The sequence below is a fragment of the Miscanthus floridulus genome, chromosome 18 (assembly GCF_019320115.1).
Source record: "Miscanthus floridulus cultivar M001 chromosome 18, ASM1932011v1, whole genome shotgun sequence".
NCBI classification, from domain to species: Eukaryota; Viridiplantae; Streptophyta; class Magnoliopsida; order Poales; family Poaceae; genus Miscanthus; species Miscanthus floridulus.
In genome coordinates, this window is record NC_089597.1 from 13,280,383 (window position 1) to 13,299,131 (window position 18,749).

The window sequence follows — 18,749 nt, forward strand, 5'->3', positions numbered from 1 at the left end:
GGTCCCTCAACTTGGCTCAAGGTGTCATCTAGGTCCTTGAACTTTCAAAGTGATATCTGTGGGTCCCTAAACTTGGCAGAGGGTGACATTTAGGTCCTTAAACTTTCAAGGTGATCACCGCAGGTCCCTAAACTTGGCAGAACGTGTCATTCAGGTCCCTAAACTTTCAAGGTGATCATCATAGGTCCCTAAACTTGACCGGCGGTGTCATCCCGGTCCAAATGCGGTCTAACCCACTCTATAAGCTGGCGTGGCACGCTGACTGTACGTTAGACGTGGATCCAACATGTGTCAATTAATCAATCATTATTTATATAATATTTATCATGAAATTATAAATTATATAAAGTAATTTACATCAGCAAAAAATAAATTAAAGTATTAAAATAATTTACAACAACAAATATATTAGATTTAAACTAAAATAGAAAAATACTAAAATTAATTTAATATTTATGTATCATTAATAGTATTAAAATAATATTAAAAGTTACCTATAGTATTAAAATAATATTTATGTGTCATCTTGTATCTAAAGACTACTTCTTGTATTTGTAATAGTTGGTGTATTTTCACTCCAAACCATCTAACTAAGATCCTTTGCAGTTAGCTAGTTAATTTCATACTGGTAACAAAGGACTTTCATATTTCATTACGATGGATATGTTAATAACACTTTGTAGATTATTGTAGCCATGTCATGTCTGATATCCCAATTAGGCTAAATCATGATCAAATTTGTTTACATCGACCCTAGTCAAGGAATAGCCTACAAAAGATTTATTTGTACCACTGGAACAGCTGGATACAACCGTAGTGTCTCAGAGATTGCAGCGTGGAGGTAGTGCATTTTGTCAATTGCTCCGTCATTCAATCTTGCAGTGAAGTCTTCTGTGTTGTTATCTTCCTCAGCCCACTCAACGGACTCCTTAATTTTAAGGGCAACTTTATCCTGCACTATAGGATTCTTGCAAAGCATGTAGGAGAACCAGGAGTGTGTTCCCAGTTGTGTCTTTCCCAGCAATCAGAAAATTGAGGACTATGCCACGCAGGTAAGGATCATTGATTGTTTCAGGGTCGTCCTTGCTTGCTATTATGAATCTTGATAGTATGTCCTCTCTGGCTTTCTGCATGCATCATAAAGGTGCAGATAGAGTTCAATTAAGAGAAGATATTGCAGAAGTAAAACTGTGCAGTATATTTTACTCTGGATACTAACAATAGATTCAAAAGCTACTCAAACTTTCTGGAGAGTACATGATCCACAAGACATAAGAGCTGATAAAGAGAATCACACCACCCTTCAGATATGATTTACTTGAAAATTTAGGTGGTTTGCATATGATGCATGACATATTGATCCTTCAACAGATATAAAATTGTCCATCTTGTTAGGATGCAAATATCTCATGGCTAGACACAAAGATCTCTTATTTTTAGTGCCAGATTGAGTTTTCTTCATCAGGTTGTTACTAAAAAGCATATACCAACACAGAAGGCAGCATATACACGTTGATATCCCAGAGACCAAACAGGATAGCAAGGTTGTGGCTGATGTTCCAATTAGAGCTATGATATCTGTCTTAGAGGGTAGAGGTACTAAGCTCTTGATCCTGGTGTTTTTCAAGTCCTGGAATCCATGTGGGTCAGAGCTGTTGGGGTCCCAGATAATGCCAGAACAGAGTTTGCAATTATGGAATTGGCCAGGTTGGTTGGTGATCCTGAGGAAGTTCACTTGCCCTCTCTTCAATGGAAATCTGTTTGGGTGAAAGTCTCATGTAAGAATCCTAACCAGATTGGGGGTACTTCAGAGGTGTTTATTAACAAGAAAGGCAGAAAGATCTCATGGTTCTACTCTGATAAGCTACAGAAATATCCTCCCAACAAACCTGATGATGATCTGGATGATTTGGATGATGATATTACTGATGAAGAAGATCCAGAATCACAGGAGAGCCATGGTTGGCTGGAATCTGGTAAACCACCTCCTACAGAATCATCTGGGCATCCAGGGGTTGGTTCTTCTAACTACCAAGGCAAAAAAGCAAATTTAGCAAACCATGGTGACAGTGCTGAGGATACTGAGGTACAAGGTACAGTGTCCCAAACCACTGACATTTTTCAGGAGATGCATGATCTGGCAGTCAGTCTAAATCATCAGTTGGTTCGGGATCAGCAACCTATGTCACTAAAGTTGAATGAAAAGCACTCTAGAGTTCTGTGTGCTACGCTCCAAGTTACCCCTTCAGTGCAAACTGCTACTGGAGAATTGGTAGCGGAAGAATATGTGGCTGATCAGGAAGCCAGTAAATTTGGGAACCCTGGTTTGCTTGAGTTGGACTTTCAATTCATAGAGAGTGGAGATAAAGATGTGGTCCAATTTCCAGAAAAAAATCACAAGACTAATGGGCATCAGGGAGATGATGATGAAGCTATCAGGATGAAGCTCTCAGAGGCCTTACAAACTGATAAGGTTCTGCTTGGTCAGGCGGTTGCTGATGCTCCTGCTGTGGCGGTTGAGACAATGAAGGCTAGCCGCTGCACCAGACAAAGCTCAAGGGTTCAAGACAAGGAGGTTCCTGCTCTGGAAAAAGCAATGGCCAGGAAAGCTGGCACTAAAGGTACTACTTCATGTCCTAAACCCTCTACTCTCAAATCTTCTTGTTCCTTAGATGAGATTTCGAAAGCATGTGGTTTCACGTTGGGCCAAGAGGAGGCAACCAGATTGGCCAATATTTCCCTGATACAAGCCAAGGAAGAGGCCTTGGCGGCTATGCTACTTACAAAACAGAAAATAATGTCGAGTTCTTCTGAGAATAGAGGTATGTCTAATGATGAGAGTTCTAATGATCAGCAAAACCCCAGTTTAGAGTTGAATGGGGGCCGAGCTAATGAAGATGATAACTTATCCCTTCTAGATCAAGGATGAAGATATTATTCTGGAATATAAGAGGTTTGGGCAGTGCAGGGAGAAGAAAACTTCTGATAGAGTTAGTTAATAAACATAGCTTTGATTGTATTTGCCTTCAGGAGACTATTAAAGCAAATTTCAAACAGAGAGAGTTAGAGAGGTTTGCTGGACAGAAGGACATGTTCTGGTCGTGGCTTCCATGCTCAGGTCATTCAGGAGGCCTGTTAATGGGGATAGACAAGGAGTTAGCTTCTGTAATAGATGAAGATCAAGGGGAATTTTTTCAGAGTTGCACTTTATCCATGAAAGCTGATGGCTTCCAATGGATGCTTCTAAACATCTATGGGCCTGCCCATGATGATAGAAAATTAGAGTTTTTAGAGGAAATTCAGAATAAAGTCTTGAACTCTGACCTACCTATGATGCTTGGCGGAGATTTTAATTTGGTAAGAAAGGTAGAGGAGAAATCTTCTGGCAATGTTGATGTTCATTTGATGGAAGCTTTCAATGATATGATAAATGTTACTTCGCTGAGAGAATTACACAGATCTGGTAGTAGATACACCTGGACCAACAAACAAAACCCTCCGATTATGTGCGTATTAGATAGAGTTCTGGTCTCAAATGCTTGGGAGGACAAGTTTGATCTCACAACTGTAGTTGCTGCACCAAGATTGGAGTCGGATCATAACCCTCTTTTGCTGGATACGGGCGATGGACCGGCATTTCAGCATCACTATTTCAGATTCAGTTCTCACTAGCTGAACCAGGTTGGTTTCAAAGAGTGGGTGCAGGGCAAATGGCCATCAAGGTATAAGTATGATATCCCTTGGATCATTGGCACATCATTTCTAGCAAGCTTAGAAGAGCTATTAAAGGTTGGGGACAAAACAATGACAGCCAACAGAAGAAGCAAAAGCAAGACATTATGAGAAGGATTGCTGCTTTAGATGACTGGAGTAACTCAAGACCCTTGGCTCAGGTGGAGTGGAATGAGAGATATGAACTAGAGAAAATGTTGCAACAGATCTTGGCAGATGAGGAGATTCAGTGGCAGAGGAGAGGTGGGGAGAAATGGATTCTGGCTGGAGACTCCAATTCTAGTTTTTTCCACAAATGTGCCAATGGCAGGAGAAGGAAAATGAAGATAGCCATGCTGGAAGTTGATGGCCAAGAGACAATACACAATAGACCCCCAATGTCTAAAAGCTCATATAACAGATTACTACAAACAGTTGTTTGGAAGTGCTGAGGTGGCAGATATGCATCTGGACTTGGATCTATGGCCTTCAAACCAGCAGATTCAACAGGCTGATAATGAATTTCTTACTAGACCTTTCACTCTAGAGGAACTAGATGCTACAATCAAAGAGATGAAAAACAATATTGCACCAGGACCTGATGGGTTTTCAGTGGAGTTCTTTAAAGCCTTTTGGCCTTGGATCAGGGGTGATATCAAGGAGATGCTAGATTGTTTACATGCTGGTCACTTTGTGGAGACTGAATTATGGAGTTATAATTTTGCTACCCAAAGTTAAACCTGCAACTACTATTAAACAATTCAGACCCATATGTTTACTGAATGTTATTTACAAAATCATCACTAAAACTTTGACATTGAGACTTACATCTGTGATTGATAAAGTGATCAGCCCCTTCCAAACAGCTTTCATTCCTGGCAGAAACATACTTGAAGGGGTAGTGATAATGCAAGAGGTGATGCATAAGGTGAGATCTTCTAAGTCTTCGGGAGTGTTCATAAAATTAGATTTTGAGAAGGCCTACGATAAGGTTAACTGGGATTTTTTGGAAGAGGTGCTACATAGAAAAGGTTTTGTAAATACTTGGATTCAGTGGATAAGCAAGGCTGTGAGAGGTGGCAGGGTATGTGTTGACATAAATGGAGAAAGAGGAGAGTTCTTCAGAAGCTACAAAGGGCTCGGACAGGGAGATCCTTTGTCTCCCTTGCCTTTTAACCTTGTGGCTGATGCCCTTTCGGCTATGCTTTCTAGAGCTTGTACTGCAGGAATTATTCATGGCTTGGTTCCTAATTTGGTGGATGGAGGTCTATCTCATTTGCAGTATGCTGAATTGCTGATGATACTGTGATCCTGCTACAGTACTCTCCTGAGATTTTAAGGAATGCCAGATTGATTCTCTCTTGTTATGAAGCAATGTCAGGGATGAAAATCAACTTTGAGAAAAGTGAAATTTTTTCCATTGGTCTCAGTGAGGAAGAACAATGCTTGGCAGCTAATTCCCTGGGATGTAAGATTGGTTCTTTTCCTATGAAATATCTAGGCATGCCAGTCAGCAGCTTTAAAGTTTCTAAAGCAGAATTGAGTTATGTTAGTGAGAAAATTGAGAAGAGGCTTGGAACCTGGCAGTGTGACTACTTATCATCAGGGGGAAAATCTATTCTAATTGATTCCTGCCTTTCCAGTGTCCCCATGTATACTATGGGAGTGTATCAGCTTTATGAGGGTAACTTTCAGAGAATAGATTCCATAAGGTCGAGATTTTATTGGCAAGGGACAGCCAAGAAAAGAAAATATCATATGATAAAATGGGAAGCTTTAAATAGACCTAAAGAGTTTGGGGGATTAGGTTTCCTAGATGTTAAGAGTTATGAATACATGTCTCTTAGCCAAGTGGATTGACAAGCTTGAGAGAGGTGATAATAGTCTTTGCTGTTCACTGCTGACGAAAAATATTTGGGCAATAAAAGCATTTTCCAGATCACAAACAGGAAAGGCTCCCAGTTTTGGAGATCTTTGCTTGACATAAGAGAGTGGTACCAAAGGGGTCGAGGTGTTTCCATTAAATCTGGTGTTCAAACCAGTTTCTGGCACGACTGCTGGTTGGGTAATTGTCCTCTGAAAATCAGTTTTCCTAACCTGTTCAGGATTACTTCCAATCCAGACTTAGAGGTCAGCAAAGCTTATGTGGATGGTCAGTGGTCTATTGAGTTCAGAAGGCAAATGAATGAATCTTTGTTAGAAGAGTGGAACGACTTGTTAGAGTTATTGAGCTCGGTGGAACTGACAGAGGGGAGGGATGGAGTGTTCTGGACTCTGGACAGATCCAAAAAATATTCGGCAAGATCTCTTTACAGGTTCATGACTACTGGAGGTGTTACAGACAGCAGAATGATGATAATTTGGAAATGTAATATTCCCTTGAAAGTAAGATATTCCTGTGGATGGCGACACATGATCGCATTCAGTGTGCTGTGTAGCTAAAAAAGAAAAAATGGTCAGGGCAAGAGGAGTGCTTTATGTGTGGCAAGCTAGAAACTTCAGATCATATTCTCTTTCAATGCCCGATAGCTGTTTTCCTCTGGTCCTTCTTGAGAGACTGCTGGGGCTGGGCAGCCTCTCCAACTAGCTGTGATTCGTTCTTCAGAGAGATTGTAGAGAGATGTAGGGGGAAGAAGCAAGGGGTAACGCTGTTCATTTGTGCAGGTGCGCTGTGGTCCATCTGGAAGGCTCATAATGATGTGGTGTTCAACAAGAGGATGCTGTCCGCACCGGTGGCCCTAATTCACAGGATCACGCTGGCGAAGACTTGGAGCCCGCTCTTGAAGCCTAAACTGAAGCCTCTGGTGGACGAGATGATTCACTCGGTTTCAGCTTACGCTGTTTCTATTGTAAAAAGTTGTCGCGCTATGTTTTTCATGGTGTTTTTCTCTTCGTTGGCGCATTAGGAGTTTGCTGTGGTTCAGGTTAGAGGTCTTTTGACAAACTTCTCTGGGAAGGCACTCTTCGAAGTGTCGTGAACTCTCTTTGTAAGCTGGTCTCCCCAGCAACATAAACTGTGGCTCGTTACGCTTTCTATAAAGCCGGGCAATGCCTTTTATCTAAAACAAGCTTATATTCAGGTTAGAGTTTTGCAGCCCTTACATTATCTTGCCCATTCATTTGCTCTCTCTTTTGGTGGATCCACTTCATGACGATTTCATCAATGATCTGAGTGTTCTTTATAAGCTTCGCTTTTGATCCAATATTGAAATATCGTTTCAGTTGAACAGATTGACATATCGGTGGTATATTGAGTTTGCCTCATCAAAGGCATTGCTGAACTGAACACTAGATTCATCTGAAACCAAATCCCACTTTGAAGATTGAATCCATAGTTGTTTTCATCAAAAGATCCTGAAAAATGCATTAATATGATCCAATTTTTCTATCAAATACAAATATTATGTATCACTTAACTAACATCTACCAATATGACTGTATTAACGAATTGATAATATATATGCACTTTCATGTTAGTCATGTATGTACCTGCATGTTTAGAATAGTTCTGTTAGCTGCTGCAGATGATCTCTTATCTACCAGTCTTGTAGCATTCGTTCTGAAGACAACACTGCTGAATTCACGTAGCACTTTGGTTGAAAATTCATGACTTGCCAGCTTCCTCTGGTGCTTCCACTTATCCCCGTCTATTGCAAAAATTCCATCCCCGAAGAGATCCTTCGTAACTCAAATATTGTAGGCTCCCTGTGTTTCAGCCTCAAATGAGTTCAAAATCATGTTCATATAAGGTCATATTGTGGTAGCCTGTCATATCTATCTAAGTAAAATCAATTGCTTGTATGGTAGTAGCTAAATTATCTGACAGAAGAATGAAGATACACTTTAAAATAAAGTTTCAGGCTGATGATAATCTTCTTTAAAATAAGTTTAAGTCTGAGGATAATCTACATTTCTTATGCATGACGATGTATTGAGTACTAACTATTTTTGCTTGCAGTTTACTGTAGTGTTATTGCTGAATGAAGTTAAGTGTTGTTTCAAGGTAATTGCATATTACTGAAGTTTTGACACCATTTGATGCAGTATTTAGGCACCTGGCACATAAATTGAACTATGTGCTGATCTAAGACGGATGGAAAAGAATTTGATGGTCCTGGGAACCACCTTGCTGTATTTTCTGAAACTGGTCTTGAGGACATGCTCAATGACAGCCGGGTCGGCCGTGAAGAGCTCGCTGTGTCCAGGGTAGACGTCTGCTGGTGTGATGCACCAGCGCGTACTTGACATGCTCGTCGAACAGCCTGTCGAAGTTCTTGAGCTGCCGGAGCACCGTCCCCATGAGTGGTGGCCGGTCCGGGTCTCTCCAGGTGAACTCTCTGGCGCAGAAGACGGCGAAGGACGTGACGACGCCCAGGACGTAGAGGGTGAGCACCAGAAAGGCTGCGGCAAGACAAGTCTCAGCTGGCAGAACCTGCAGCAGATGCTAAAAGAATGGAGGTTCAAGATCAAGGAATTAGGAGGAGTGAAAGGCTCAAAAAGGATTCCCATTTCACAACTCAAGAAAAATTTGAGAAGGCGGCTCAAACCAAGAATTTGGAAGGTAACTCTTCAAGAGCCAATTCTTTTTCTGTTCTTTCAGTTGAGGACATTGTACATGTTACTTCTGATATGGGTATTGTCTTAGAGGATAATGATTTTGATACTTTTGACCTGCTAAAACAACTTGATTGTGCCAGAAATGAGTTATTTTTTAAACAAGTTGATAAGAATGCAGAGGCTCAACCTGAAACAGGTGAGCAACAAGAAAATAATAATGATCCCCTGCAACTTGAATGGCTACGAGAGGAATCTTCTGAACCAGAAGATTTTATCCTTGTAGAATCTAGAAAAAAAAGAAGAGAAAGGAGGAAAAATATTAAATTCTCTCCTACTATTAATAGTAGGATTCAAGACTTGGAAGGTCCAAGCTTGAAAACAAACAGAGGTAGAAAGTCCTCTAGGGCTACTTCCTCTAAGAGCAGCAAAGTCAAAAAATAAAAATGTCATTACAAGGCTTGATCTGGAACTGTAGGGGTCTTAAGAAAAAGGGTGTTGCTTCTTACTTGAAAAATCTGATCTTTCAGTATAAATTCCATTTCATTGGTATTCAGGAAACAATGATTTGTGATTGTGATGATAGAATTCTGAGGAGATTTGATCCTCAACAAGATTGCATATGGTTATGTAACCCTGCTAAAGGTAGATCTGGAGGAATCTTAGCTGGTGTCAGAAGAGAATTTTATAATGTGGGTTCCTTTCAGCAGGGTGACCATATGTTGCAAATGAATTTGTGGGACAAAGTAAATAAAATAAAATGGAATTTTCTTGTGGTATATGGTGCTGCACAAGATGAGTATAAGATTGAATTTCTATCTGAATTATCTGCCTTTTGTTCTAGAAACAAGGATCCCATTTTGATTGGGGTTGATTTCAACATTATTAGATATGCTAAGGAAAGAAACAAAGAGAGAGGAGTGCAGAGATACTCTGGTATGTTTAATACTCTTATCAACTTCCATGAGCTCCAGGAAATAGTGATGTCTTGTGGTCTGTACACCTGGACTAATAATCAAGATCCCCCCATTCTGGAAAAATTAGATAGGATTCTTGTTTCAAAAGATTGGGAAGATCTTTTTCCTAACTCTCTGGTAACTAGGTTACCTAGAGAAATTTCTGATCATAACCACCTTATCCTGTCTTCTGGTCCAACAAAAGCTAAGCAGACTATTCAATTTAAGTTTGAGCTGAGTTGGTTAAATAATCCTGAATTCATTCCCATTGTTAGGAAGATCTGGGATAAACAGTGTGGGGCTGCTACCACATTAGATAAGATCCTCCAGAAATTGAAGTTATTGAAACAATACTTCAAGGGATGGGGGTTCAACATTCAAGGTGAAACAAGGAAAAAAAGAAGATTGCTTAGTGAGGAGTTAAGTGAACTTGAACTGATTGAGAAGTCTGTTGGACTCAGTGGAAATCAAATGATTAAGACAGTTGGTTTATTGAAAGAAAATCTTCAACTCCTTGAGCAAGAAGAAGCTTATTGGCATAATAGAAGCCATGAGCAATGGCTTTTGTATGGTGACAATAACACAAGCTATTTTCACAAAAACTTGAAACTCTTACTCTACATGTATGAATTAATAACTGGACTCAAGATTAATTTTCTCAAAAGTGAAATTCTTACAATTAATGATGAGGATAATTGGGCTGGAGTATATGCTGAGATTTTCAGTTGTCAAATTGGATCATTCCCTATTAAGTACCTGGGAGTGCCTATAAGTCCCAGTAGGCTTCACATCATTGATTGGATACCTTTGTTAGATAAATCATCAAAAAGACTTGATATATGGAAGGGGGGTACCATGTCTATAGCTGGGAGGTCCACCTTGATTTCTTCTAGCCTGAATAATGCCCCAATGTATCAAATGTCTATCTATTTGTTACCAAAGACCATTGTGAGAAAGATGGATCAGATTAGGAGAACTTTTTTCTGGCAAGGTGGGGGGACTAAAAAGAAATACCATTTAATAAAGTGGACTAAAATCTGTAAAAGTAAAAAGAAGGGAGGTTTAGGCATTAAAGATACAAGGAGAATGAATGTTAGTCTGCTTTGTAAGTGGTGGTGGAGACTTGAAAATGAGCAGGGTCTGTGGCAAGAAATAATAAAGCTCAAATACATCAAAAAAGGATCTGTTTGTACTGTGAAACATAGGCAAACTGATTCAGCTATTTGGTCTGATTTACTCAAAATCAAAGATATATATCTGCAAGGAAGGAAGATTTCTGTGAAAAATGATAGAAGTACCCTGTTTTGGAGAGACCCCTGGTTATATGAAAAAACCCTATATCTTCTATATCCTGATCTGTTTAAGTTGTGTGAACAACCTGATATTTCTGTATATGATGTGAAGAACAACCCACAACTAATCACTTTTACAAGATGGTTGGTGGATAATTGGAAACTTGATTGGGATAGGATTTGTGCAGATGTGAGAGAGGTTACGTTAAATATTGGTAAGGATGTTATTACCTGGAAATTTGGACCTAAAGGGCGTTTTACTGTCAAATCTGTCTATGATGCTTTGTCTATGAATGAATCTGGCATATACCAAAAGAAACTGTGGAAAAGTAAGATTCCTAGTAAAATAAAGATTTTCTTATGGCTTGTTATGAACAATGCTATTCTGACTAAGGACAATTTGATTTTACTCTCGATAAGATGGCATTCTTATGGACATCTAACGGCGCCTGCTCTCGATGAGATCTAGCGGCGCCTGCTCTCGATAAGATGGAACCCATCCGCATCCGCCGGAGATGCCATGCGTGGTGGGTGCGACGAGGAGACGGTGGGGTGGGCGGGGCACTGGGCATGACGTGGTGGCCCATCGGCGTCAGGTGTGGTGGACATGCGGCGAGGACCCAGCCGCTGGTGCACCGAAATCCGCTCCACAGCCCGGGTCTCCGTCGCCGGAACGGAGCGATGAGTCCCACAACTGGCCTCCGGCCTTGCGCGCCTTGGTCGACGACGCCCACACCGGGTAAGGCAACACCGGGCCATCACGTCAGCCGCCATGCCTGGGTTGGCCGCGACGACCTCGCTGGGGCCTAGCGCGGCGTCGACTGTGGGAGGTGCTCCCGCCGAGGCAGGCTGCGCCAACGCCCGGCGAGCAGCCTCGAGGTAGGGGGAGGGGGAGCGCTCGTCCTCGTCGTCAGTGAGGGAGATCTCATCCCATCGCATGGATTTGGACCTACCGGCGGAGGGGAAGAAGGAGGCGGCATCAGGGGAGAGAGGGGTCGGCTCCGGTTGCGGCGGAGCACCGTAGGATCCCACGAGCGACGACCCGGTGGCACGTCGCGCCCCGGACGACCCGCCGCCACCGGGGCTCAATGCAGCTGCGCTGCCCGTGCGCCGGCCGACGACTACGCCAAGTGCTCCAGCTGAGGAAGGGAGGAGCACAGCGGAGGAGGAGGTGGGGACGCGGACTCCGACGTCGGCGCTGTTTGGGCGGCATCGCCCGTCATGGCCGCCGCCCGCACGGCAGGCCCGCCATGGCGGGGCGTGGCGCACCGATGGAGAGGCCCGGGGGTGGAAGAAGGGGGAGGGGGAGGGCGCCGTGGGGAGCACCAGGGCGGTGGTTAGGGTTTGGCCGCACCAGGGCCGAATTTTTTACAATTTGGCCCTTTTTTGAAAGTTTCTCACAAATAGACCCCTGGCGGAAAGAATTCAGGAAATGGACCCTTAGCTCGGCGCCATTGATGCTGGCGCCGAGCTCTTGGGCACGGTCGTTGACCTACCAGGAGGCTCGCGCCAGAGTGACTGGCGCCGAACTCCCTGCATTTAACCCCGAGCCAACCTTCTTGCCCGAGCGTTCTTCCTCTTCTTTCTCCTCCCTCTCGGGTTTTTCTCTCCCCACTTCACCTTACCTCACGAATCGACATATTGGACCTTGAAAACCTTGATTTGATCCATAGATCTTCGAGAGCAAGGTATCCTCGCTCCCCTCCTTGTTTTTTCGCATCGATTCGGTATATATTAGTCAGATTTGTGAACCTAAGAATCGTCATCACTTAGGGTTTCATTGTATCCCTCAATATATGTATTATACAACCGTAGGTTGATTCCAAGGCATGGAAAAAGCTAGCAAACCTAGGCGCATGTAGTTATGTTATAGGTTCATTGTTGTGGATCAAATGAGAAACCCTAGGTTTAGGGTTTAATGTTAACTGCTTTCGGTTCTTAGAACGAAATTGGTTGTATTGTAGTTATGGTTCTCATTGATATTTATTTGTGATGTTTTGATTTATGTTTGTTAAATTACATCCGTTTTGTTAGATGCAAGAAATGTTTCAGGAGGAGTTTTGGCGAAAACAGGGTCATCCTCGAGAATTATACCCCAATACGTCTAGCAAAGATGCCCCCATCCCTCCTGATCTCCCTGTCCCTAACTGTGACTGTGGTTTCCCGGACCATGTTTTTCAATCAAAACATCCGGACACAGCGGCGCGTTGCTTCTACACATGTAGTCGGTTTAATGTAAGAAATTGTTTGCACTATCCTTTTTCTTTATTTGTGTAAGTATGCTACTAATATTTTGTTGGAATCTCGTTGTGTAGGACCATGAGAGGTGCTTTTTCTTTCAGTGGATCGATGGTGCAGACAAGTTTGATCCTAGGTACCTCTTGTTCGACGATTGGTTTAGAGGGAGACATCCACATGAGCACTTCAAGCGGTGGGTTCCACCCCCCCCCCCTAACCCTCCGCCAATGACGGCTAAGAAGAAGCACCTAGCCATAGTTAGACGACTTGAGGAACCTCCTCTGTGTGATTGCGGAGATCGAGCTGTGATAAACCCTGAGAATACGTTGGAGTTTATGTGTCCAAACAAGCATGAAGTAAGTGCAAAGTGTATGTGTTGAAATCTTGAGCTATATGTGTTCATGTACTAATGTCTCATTATTTAGGTGTTTTCAATGGTGAAGTGTCGTTTCAAGGAGTGGTTGTATGGACCTAAGAACCAATGGCCGGAAGAACCGCGGAGGGTTAAGGAAAAGAAGAAAGAAAGGGTAATCTACAAAGCACCTCCTGTCATATGCGAATGTGGTGTAAAATCCAACTATGGCCTAGTCCCTTCGGAGCTTGGAATATGCCATTATTGTGGCCATATGATTGAGTATGATGAGGTTCGTTATTTTTCTGATAAACATGAAATCGTATTTTGTTTGTTTTGCTAAGACATATATGATATAATATTTCTTTTGAACAGAGCACTAGGAAATGCAGTTGGGAATGTTATGATGGACAAGCTAAGTTCTTGGATGAACTAAAGAAGAGGCAACTAATTGCATGGAAGAGGGGATATGGACCTGACTACGTCAACCTATTCGTTAAACATCACAAAGAAAAGATGCGTGAGTTTGCTAGACAGCGCGGTATTTGTAACCCGATCGATGTTGGGCTTAACAAATGGGGATTGGAGAGGCGGTTGACGTTAGAGGAGGAGAGGACAAGGAATGAGGCAAGGGAGGAGACAAGAGTACAGATGCAGGTCTTGAACGAGCATGTTGCTACATTATGTGCCAGTGAGTGCTTAAAAACCTTTTTTTCGTTGCCTGGTTTTAAATGTAATATAATCGTGTTGCTAACTGATTGCATTTTATATATGAAGGGATTGGTTGCAGCGGGGAACATGCCGCAGAGGTGGCTCATACAAGGTATGAGGAGAAGTTAGATGACCATAGATCGCGAGCTGGTCACACCGTTCAATCACCGATTGTGTTGTCTGATGAGGGAGACGAGGATGCGGACGACACTGCTAGACTAAGTGAGCTCATTGCTCTAGCAGAGGCGGGCATGCAGGCGCAGGAGGCTAAGGACAACACTGGCAGACTTAGCGAGCTCATCGCTCTAGCAGAGGCGGGCATTCAGGCGTAGGAGGCTGAGGACGACACTAGCAGATTGAGCGAGCTCATCGCTCTAGCAGAGGCGGGCTTACAGGCGGAGGAGGATGACGACGCGTTCTTCACTCAGGCCGCAGCGGCCACAGATGAAGCGGAGGCCGCTTACTACAAGCGATAGGTAGGTCAGAGCAACGTAGTTGAGCCTAGCCACAGCAACAGGGTTGTAGTAGAGGACTGGTACTCGGATGATGAGTTGCTTACTCAGTACGTTTCAGACTGAGGATTTGGAAGTGCATTTACCCCTATGTCTACTGTCGGCACGTAGTTGTAGTATTAATATGTTGTGTAATGTGGCATAGTATTGAACTTTTCATTATGTGGTTGTTTTCATTATCTATGGTCTTAATATTCCGCTTAATGATACGGACGTATTGAAATGTGAACACGTGCTGCAAAAAAACCTAACGACGTACGGCATTATATAAATCAACACACGAAACACATTAAATAGCATGTGACTACATGTACCAAACCTAGGTATAGAGTTTCATTCGACTAAACCTAACATGCCTTAGGTAATAAAACCATGCCTTAGGTAATTAAACCTAACATGCCTTAGGTAATTAAACCTGGGTACATGTGAAAAAGATAAAGTCATCCTAGTAGTGTGGCCACATAGCAAATTGTGTTGCACCTTCTCCATAGTAGCCTCCCGTTGTTGTTGGTGGTGGTGGCGGGGGTGACGGGGGAGGCCCCTTGTTCTTGTGGTTAGGGCAGGTGCAATATGGATCATTGCAGAGTGCCTCCTGTGAATCGACACCATTGTTGTTGTTGTCATGTCCATCGTCCTTGTAACCGCTGCTAACTTCCCTTTCTAGATCGAAGATACGGCCCTGTAGGTAGTAGATGTACTCCGCATGTGGATAAATAGGTCGAGGATCGACCCACCTACTGAACCCATAGTTTTCTTCGGCCAAGGAAGACTACAATAAGTATGTCGTGTAAGTGATATACAAGACAAACATATTGAAGAAACAAATAGTAATAGCAATTACCCATGCTCGCGAGCATTTGAAGAAACGACGACCTCCATCTATTCCCTCGGTGAACATCTGCACTAGGCAGTCCTCACCATCCTAGATTCATCTACAAAGCGTATGTACAATACGTTTGGATTATACACGTTCTAATAAATTTATAGTTAATATGTGTACTATATTTGTGCCTTTATAGAAGTGTAGTATGATTAAAGGTTTACGGGAAAAATTTGCAAGATACAGTCTTGTTTTAGGAGCATCACAGTTACAAACAGAGACATCAATATATATTCCAAATATTTAATCATCCAAGGAGCATAATGCAACCACAACGAACATCACAACCAACATAATATGTCATGCAAAGTCCAAATAGTCCACAATGTCCATACAATCCCAAATAGTTACAGAAAAGTAAATACAAAATCCATAATAGTTCATACTAACAACTACCACATCCCTCACTGCCTCCTACTCTTGCCCTTACCCTTGTGACCCAGAGCGCTGGTGCCTGGAGTGTAAGGGTCACGCGGACGGCGTCGCCTAGTGCCTAGAGGCGGTGTAGGATGAGTCGAGGGAGCGTCATGGAGCTGAGAGGGGTCAAGCTCATCATGCCTCTTGTCCACGTCATCGTCGTCGTCCTCCTCCTCGTCCTCGTCCCTGTCCCCTGTAGCTGCTTGACTAGAGGAACCCAAGCCTCCTCTTCCTGCGGAAGGAACGTACACGTCTTGCGCCGTGTCTGTCCTGCAACCACAACGACCAGCCGCACGGCGTAGACGACGTGACAGCCTCTGTTGTATAAAACTATGTTAACTGAAAGAATATAACGTATTAATGATATGTTTGAAAGAATATTTTTAATCTTACGTCCAGGAAGCCAAGTATGTAGTCATCATTGACTCTCGGCCGAACGCGCTCGATCTCTTCAACTGAGCATTTTAGTGTATTGCCCTGCAACAAAGTTCTCAATAATAATACTTCTAAACAGATAGCATTAGGTTTTGTTTTCTTTTGTACAAGAATCTAACGTATTATAAGGGTTATACGGCTCGAAGGTTGCACTAACTACAATAGATAACTCCTAATGTCGGTCCAAGAACGCCTAATGTATTGTTATGCAACTTAACGTACAAAAATAAGGCAATTGGCTTACCACTTTGTCCAAGATTGGTCCTGCCTCCACCTGCCTTCCTGCATGAGTCGACCGGTCGTACGCCGTGTCTTCATCGTCGGAGGACTCGATGTCGGCGTAGCCAGCTTCAGTCCACTGTAGCCTCAGCCTACACTGTGTCGCACGCTGGTACCAAGCTTGGTACCGCCTGAACTCATGGTTCGTGTGCGGCTCGTTGTTGTCGTCCACGTTGTCGTGCATCTCCTCCCATTCCTCAATGAAGGACGGGTGGTGCCTCTCCTAGTAAAAAATCTTCTTGTTCCTCTAACGATCCAACCTGCACATATGTCATCGTAACATGAATCCATGTACGTGTCACCATATTAATAGAAATGGACCATCATCATGAGACATTTGAAATATCAAAACACTTACTTGTGTAAGTCAACGCCAGTCGAGAATAGAGCCGTAGGCCAAAGCTATCTCACTCCAAATTGGCGTGCAACCTTATCTGGCAGGTGGAACTCGACAGCATAGAAGCAGATTAGAGTGCACCTCATCCTATAGAAGTCATCGTCGGCCCCACAAACATTGCTCAGCTGAAAAGGAAGTGCGTCCTCTCCACCATACGGCTCCCACTCCACCTGCAACATGTCCAAATAAGATGTTAGATGGTATACTAATCCTTTTCAAAGCAGCATGGAAAATAAAATTTACTTACACTAGACGCCGTCAGTGTATCTAGCTCGTTCGTGTACTCAATGTACGCCCGGTCTATCCTCGTGTGCGAAACCCTGACCTGGTCCCAAAGGTACGCCCACGTCGGCTGGTGACTTGGAGGCTGACCTTGGAACCACTCACGACGATCCAGAACATCTGGACGGCCAACTGGAAGACGAGCCCACATCCACAGCTGTAACAGGTACACGCATCCACCAAGTGACGGGTTGGACGAAGACCGACGACACCCCTCGCACAGCTGCCGGTATAGAAAACACAAGACTACAGAGCCCTAGTTGTACTGACCCGCCTAGTCCTAGTTACTGAGGCAGTGGATCCACATCCAGGACGCACTGTCACCCGTGGCTTCAGGAAAGAGAACGCAGGCAAAAAGGTGTAGGATCCACGCCCGGCAGTAGTACCCAACCGTCTCCTCATCTGCCTCCTTGGGGCACTGTGCGAACTCTGCACGTAGCCAGGAGATGGGAACTCTAGAAGTGTGAGCCCCTTGCTCGCCAAGCTCACGCCCAAGGAAGGCCTCCACTCGTGCTCTCCAGCCCTCTGACCTGCACTGCTCGGTGACTGGGTTGCCATGAATCCTTAGGCCTAGCATCTTTTGATAGTCCTGGAGCGAGACTGTCATCTCCCCGAAAGGTAGGTGGAAGGTGTGAGTCTCCGGTCGCCACCTATATTTAAGCCAAAGCAAGATTACTTGTCAAAAAGTCAATCGCATGAACAAATGCCCATGAATGGAGGCAATGATTCACTTTAATACTTGTCTACCAACGCAGTTATCGCCGCTGAGTTGAACTTGGGCAACCCACGATGAACCTGAAAAGAGATGACATCCAGGCCAGCTCTTTGCAGGAAAGGAGTGTACCTGTCGTCATACCGAATGTCCAAGAACCCACTGTGGGTCCTAGGACGAAGGTGCGAAAGGTCCTGCATCGAATAAAACATAGTCTCCTGTTACTTCACGAACACATGTACGAATAAAACTTATAGATTATTACCTGCCCCAGCGCAACGAGACGTCCTCGGTGGGTCGCCTCGTACGTCGGGTCGAGCAGGTGGAATTGCTCCATCCTACAAAAAAGTGAATGAATTAGAATTCAAATATACAATGAAACATAAACTTAGAAATGTATAAGTAATTGACACAAATATAAGCATAAATTGAGACATGCATAATTAAATATATGAACACGACAAATATAAAATAATAATATAAACCAATAGTCCTACCTCACTAATCCGCCAACGGCAACTTCGTGAGTTGTGGCCAAGTCTACCGCACTTGCCACACTCGTACTGGTCAGGATCAGTAACAAATGGAGTTTCTCTCCCATGCCTAGTTCTTCTGGGTATCTGATCCATAACCATCCTGTGCCTTGTCCTCTGCCTTGATCCACGCTTGTTCCAACGGTAAGCTGGATCTGTAATGTACTTCGGCCCATCATATGGAGGACACTCTCTAGGGTCCCGGAAAGGCACGAAGCGGGGGCTCCATGTGTTCACAAGCGTGTCGACACTGAACTCGTGAGGTATCCTCCTCTCGATATTATAGTTGCGATGCCTAGCTATTGCCACCAAATGAGAACATACAAAGTGGTATTGCCTTGGTTTACCACAAGTGCACTTGAAATCTTGGAGGACAACCACATGTATCCTCGACTCTCGGACCTCGCCGTCGGACGTTGTACCGCCCCTATGCTCTACCTGATAAGTCCCTGTGGTGTGGTCAAAGCATGCAACCTCATGTGTGCCAG

At 43.5% G+C, this 18,749-nt stretch overlaps 1 pseudogene; it reads right to left on the minus strand.

Moving 5' to 3' along the window:
- Positions 1 to 769: 769 nt before the first annotated feature.
- LOC136523310 (cytochrome P450 704C1-like) lies at positions 770 to 8,321 on the minus strand (annotated as a pseudogene).
- Positions 8,322 to 18,749: the final 10,428 nt, after the last annotated feature.